The following is a 6470-nucleotide window of genomic DNA, read 5'->3' as shown; positions in this document are numbered from 1 at the left end:
AACAAATCAGGACGGACCAGGAATTTTTCGGGGGTGGTCCGACCGGATATGTCGGCCCCCATCCCTCACCATCTGGCCGCCCCATTGTGGGCCTGGCCGAACCCATAATGAGCCTGTTAAAAGAGGCCTTCTTAATGCTCACAAGGCAAAAAGAGTTTTAAAAATCCTACATGGAAATGGAAAAATAATTAAAAATAAATAAATAAACGCTTTTTATTCACTTAAATACACAAAAAAGTAAAAAATAAATTTTTTCAACTTTCACAGTATTCTTGGTATTATGCAACCAAAACTGAAAGAGTAAAATATTTATTTCTTACTTTTTAATTCATTTAAATGAATAAAAGGCATTTTCTTAAAATTTATTTTATATTTTTGTATTTCCTACCTTTTATATCAAACACTATAGTTATACATAGAACGCTGAAATATCTAGATTCTTCTTTAATAGCATTTAATTGGGAAGTGGGTGAAAAACCAAGTTACAAGATTTTATCTGAACAGCAGACAGTGTAAGTTAATAATAATAATAAAAAGAAACGTATAAAAACTTGAACAATGTGCTTGCATCACTGTTAATTTATCATATTTTTATTTATATTACATAAGAGATATTGCTACTTAACAGGAAAAATATACTAAAATCGATTGCAGTTAGTTACAATACTCAATGTAATACAGTAGTTCTTAGAATTCTTAGAAGTCATCTTGAGAGTTGCGGAGGTCTTTTACTTTTTACTTTTTCTTCCCTATAGGCACTAAGAGGGCCTTTTAATTATACCCATAATGGATTAGGCCAGACCCACAATGAGGCAGCCCTGTGGTGAAAGACTGGTCCCATCATAACTAGGGTAGACCGCTCATGTAAAATAGCTAAGTTGTTCTCTTGGACTCAATCCTGGATCGTCCAGAGCGATAATCTAACGCTTGAATGTTAAAAATATTTATAAGTCTTTAAATTATTGCAAATCGCATTTTAGCAGTGACATAGCGTGCGTGTCAGCCGCCCGGGGCAAAGGAAAATTTCACCGTCTCCTTATTTAGGTATCTCAATTTAAAAGACTAAAATTCAGTTTCGTCACAGAATAAGTAATGAAAAATTCCGTGCTAGTGTTGCCACCTTTTTAAAATCGCTGACCCGGATGGCAGATGAGATTTGTTCGAACAGAAGTTCCTGACGCATGCGTATGTCGTTTTGCAATGAATTGTGTGCAGGTTCTAAATCAGTTACAGTTAGGGACTAGGGAAACTTGGGTAGGAGTAAAGTAAGTAACCTAGATGACTTAGCTGTATTGGATGTTGGAGATGTATATGAGTACGAATGAATCGTAAAAGCAAAAAAGAAAAAATAAATAAATATAAATAAAAAGGTCGACAGGTTGCGGACGGTGAGTCGTTTCCCGGACTGTTCGAATGGTAACACTCTTCCGTACTCATTTCAATCGGTCCAAATCGTAGGTGAGACGAAAATATCAAATGAAATGGTTCAAATTTATATAAGATATTATTATTATTTATTGTGAAATTTTGCCGCCCCCTAAAAAGTGCCACCCGGGGCGGACCGACCCTGCCAACCCCACTACGCTACGCCACTGCCTTTTAGGCTTTTGGGCAGAGAAAAAAAAGAGGAAATGGATTACAGTACTGAAGTGTTCAGTTTATTACAAGAAATAGTTGTATGTGTCGTAAGTGTTATGATGATAATTGTAAGCCTATGCTTCTTTGAAACTTTACATACTCCATTTCCTGGATACAGTATTTAATTTCATAATCATACGAATCGACTATGAAAATTCACATTAAATAGCTGGAAACCTTCAATCAATGTAATCTCATTTCGTAATAACAATTAGTCACACCCAAGGTTATTTCAAGTTTAATAATAACAACATAATTTTGTAACTGTACTGTACACGTCGCAACGGTATTCTTTAATGACGTGTTATGAAGTGACATGGCGGATAAATGATGGTGAGAGTTCTCTCTTTAGTTTTGAAACTTTTTAAATAATCGATGAAAAAAAGGCATATAAATGTATATTAATCTACGAAATTTAATATGCTTAATTTGATGTTTAAAATTAAATTCTGTTTTATTCTTAATTTATATAATATTTTTCATTGGCGTGTCGTCATTGGAAGCGGTGGATGCGCCACTTCCCTTGTATTTTCTAAAAAATAAATACATATTAATTTTAATTATATGAAAATAATCGCACAATATTTTATTATAACCGCATTATGTATTTTATTACAAATTTCTATACTACACGTGAGAAAAAAAGATAAGATTGATATTGTATATTCCAATATTAGTGGCGGAGTGGAAGCGCTGTATTGTCAGCATCCAGAAAGCCAGATTCGCGCATGCGCTTTGCAGAGCATCAACCTCACTCGGTTTAGCCGGTGGAAGCTTAGGACCTAGGTGGATGCTACACGTATACCGCATCCAATTGTATCCGGGACCGGTTCTGGGCTGTTAGCCGCCCGCCCGCTAGATATTTGGCCGCCCTCGCCTGATTACGTAAATCACGAGTAGATTTATAACTTAACCCAACCGATAAAAATTTACTGGTATGTTTTTACAATAGTTCTGTATAGTTGACAGGAGTTTTAAAAAATCCATTAAAATATTTGATATTTTTATTCCGCTCTCCGATTTTATATTACTCAATGTTAAACCGGTGATATTACGATTTCGTATGTCCCATCTTTAAGGGGATGTAGAAAAAACGTGTACAATTTTTGTATAATGTTAAAAACTTAATTGTTATTTTGACAGCATCATTTACAACTAAATTTAATGAATGAGAGAGATGCACGAGGTACAGAAAAAGCTTTAGAATTTATTTTCCTTAAATTTACGATTCATGTATCCGTTTGTCATAAAAATTTGTCTTTCCACTTTTTTCCCGAGACTACAAATATTCGAGAACAAAGTAACAGGTTTCGACTTATTTCTACTTAAGAAGTAGTTAAATAATTAAGCGATTAGGGAATTGGGGACATAAACAAAACCCTGACGGAAGAGCCGAAATTTTACTTAAACAAAAGCTTAGCCGAACCATCTCTAGCCGACTACAGTGGAGACTGATTTCTTCGTATTATTAATGTAATAAAGACAGAAATTTTTCCAGTTCAATGAGAATGACCGAAAAGTTGTAAATTTTGGAAATTTCTGAGGACACTTGGTCCTAAAACGAATTAGTTAGAAAACAAATGACTATTAAGTTTAACATATTTAGATTTTTAAGCTATGGTGAGAAACGCTTAAAATCTACAACAGCCCTGTCGCGTCCTTTGAGATATACTAGTGATGCGACAAAAGAGATATTTGACATTGACCGGTATCGGCACCCTGGGGATTTGGCAGTCCGCGTGTATGCATGCTCTGCAACCGTCTTCGATTCCATCCATTAGCCACTCGTAGGGAGCTATTTGACTAAGTGGATTGTTTTAAGATTTAAAAAGTATAGAAAATTTAATGTTATTTTTATGTACTTTTGTTTACAAATCTATGTTTAATTATAATTTTCTTTAAAAGTATATTCATACAATTGAAGAATATTTTGTACCAGGTATGTACCGGTACATCCACCACACATTTTATTTCATCAAGTAAGTTTTTATTATTTTATTTTTAATTGTACTCCTTATATCGTGGCTAGCGATTCGGAATATAATTGTGATATTAAAAATACATTTAGAGAAGTTTATGGTTTTTACTGGCTTATCGAATAAACGATACGAATGGACCCTAGACCATCACTGACGCGCAATTGACTGATTGTCCCTGGATGTCAGCTTGTTACAGAAACACAGCTTCCTTATCATCAAATGTCACAGCACGCCGCTGATATTTTTACATACAGGTATATATAATAATACGAGGTATATTTAGATTCCAAACTTCGATACTAAAAGATTCATTTTAGTATCTAAATTATTGTAGCGAATAAATAAATACCTGTTTATCTATGATAATTCTTGATATTTTGACAATTATTTAAAAAGCAACACAATAAAATTTTAAATACAGTAAAATTCTAGTTCGAAAAGGTTCCTTTCATTGTCATTTGTCCGCCATGTTGTTTATTTACATGAAGGAAAATACGAGTCTCAGCCGCGGATCGAAGTCTATATACATGAATACAATTAATTTTGAGCAGTCTTAATAAATGAATTATACATATAGACTTCAGAATATGAGTTTTAAAGTAGCAATAATTCATAGAACAACTAAATAACAAAAAAACTAATGAATGAACGAAAAGTGAAGTTTACTATTAAAAATATCAGTTACTTACAAACTAAAATATAGGAAGCGATGATTTAAAATCTTTAAGAACTATTTTTTTTAGTTTATTATTATTTTTTTTTAACTCTTCCGTTCTGTGGGTAGTAAGAATGCCTTTTTAGCAGCCCATTGTGGATTCGGACAGGCCCAGTTGTTTTATAATACACTTTTGCGCCGGATGGTGAGGGCCCTGTCCTTCATCACCCGGCCAAAAGTATATAACAATAGAAATATTTAATAAATTTCTAATTACGTGTTACATTTCTATTGTTTTTCATATAATAATTTAATTTTTTCACCTGAAAAATTTAACTCAATAGCGAAAACTTGTCTAGCAACCGCTAATGCTTTTCTTATTCGAAATTTCAACATTATGCATTATTTATTGTAAATTTAATTTATTAACTTATAATTAAAACTGTTGAATAATTCAATGTTCTTGTGTTTTGCAATCTTCTCCGTAAACAATATATTATAGTAGACAATAGTGTAATTTATAGAGCAAAGATATTCCCTTTTTCTTGAGAACGATATGGCAAATTTTAACTTATCGAATGATTTTTTATAGTGTTTAAATGGATAATGATATAATTTTAGTATTTGTATATTACATTAAGAGAGTTAGGGCCGCACTAAGAGCTAAAAAAGCTCCTGTGCAGGAAACCGAATGATATCCCTCTTCTGGGATCGTTGGCTCCTGTCAATGCAGGAATATTTTCTGATAATATCTGGCATGCGAGTTGTGATGTCACGTGCACTAATAAAATTGGGGTAGTGCAAAAACTAAGAAACTAAACACTCAAGATTTTCTGTTTTTGTTCACTGCTTGCATATTTATAAGCAGAACGCTTATTCGTGTTTGAAATGCTGTATTAAATATTTATATGGAAAAAAATACACAAATTCGGAAGAATAATGCAATACAACATCATAGAGAACATACTGAATAAATTAGGATAAGAGAAGTGTATGCATTTTCTGCAGTGATGGATCTATATAAGAGTTAATAGGGCTTAATTAAGCCCAGAGTTTCCAACTTTTAGGGCACAAAGTATGTAATTGCTAAATAAACGATAGAACTTAGAACTTAGCAATACCAATTTAGAAATTTATGAAAGTTAAAAAATAATTGTAAATTGGTAAGTGTTCAGCACATAACATATATTCATAGAAAGACCTGAGATTTTAAAATATGAAACTTGTAAAACACATTTGGTTTGCAATCTATTTTATGATGGTCATTTCGCGGGGATTTTTTAATTAATTAAGGAGAGGTCAGTCAGTATGACCTCCTTTGACTAAAACTGCTTACAGTATTTTAGAGATAAGTTACAAGAGACAAAACTACATTTTTAAAAAATTTATTATTTAAAAAGTTTAGAAAAGAGGCCCGAAGAATTCTCGTGCACAAGGCCTCAAGAAAGTTTGATCCGTTCCTGGTTTTCAGTATTCCTCGACAGGTTACTTACGTCCATCCTGCTTTATGTATTTTTTTGCATTCACTTTACTCGTTGTGACTGACACGATTTTGCATTTTGATGATTTCATAATTCCCCTGTTTACCTATTGCGTATTAACACTGGGTTGTGAAATCACGTGAAATCACGCGTTATAACAGAAAATATTTTATAATGAGGCTTATTATAATGTGGCCCGTTTAATTACTTTCCCGGTTGATATATATATATATACATACATATAAGAGGAAATGTATGGCAAACGGCCAAAAAATGACCCCCAAGATTTTTATATTTTTGAACTTAAAGGACCTTGAAACGTCGAGAAATACAAAAAATTCGGGTTTTTTTCCCTCCTTGTATGGATGTTAATGCTTTTTTTGGTGCATTATGTGTGGGGAACGATTTTGTTCACCTACTTTGAAGCTTAATAACGCCTGTGCTTTTTGTAGAAAATTTCTGAAATTTTGTAGAGAAGTTTGTATATTAGGGGGATTGATTATATTAAATTTTGGTGGTTAAAGGTCGAGGAGGTGGGAAATAGAGTGGGTCGTGTGTTATACCTCGAGTGAGGTCGGACTTAATGAAAATTTTACTCGTTATTAGCATTTACAGTTTTCTTTTTATAAAACTCACCTCTACCCTCAAAATTAAGCTTTTAGCCATTATATTATAAGTAATAATTAAAAAAAATTTTTTAAATAAAATATAACAGCA

The sequence above is a fragment of the Centruroides sculpturatus genome, unplaced genomic scaffold (assembly GCF_000671375.1).
Source record: "Centruroides sculpturatus isolate CEXI.00-Female unplaced genomic scaffold, Cexi_2.0 scaffold902, whole genome shotgun sequence".
Classification (NCBI taxonomy): domain Eukaryota; kingdom Metazoa; phylum Arthropoda; class Arachnida; order Scorpiones; family Buthidae; genus Centruroides; species Centruroides sculpturatus.
This window is presented reverse-complemented; position numbering follows the sequence as displayed.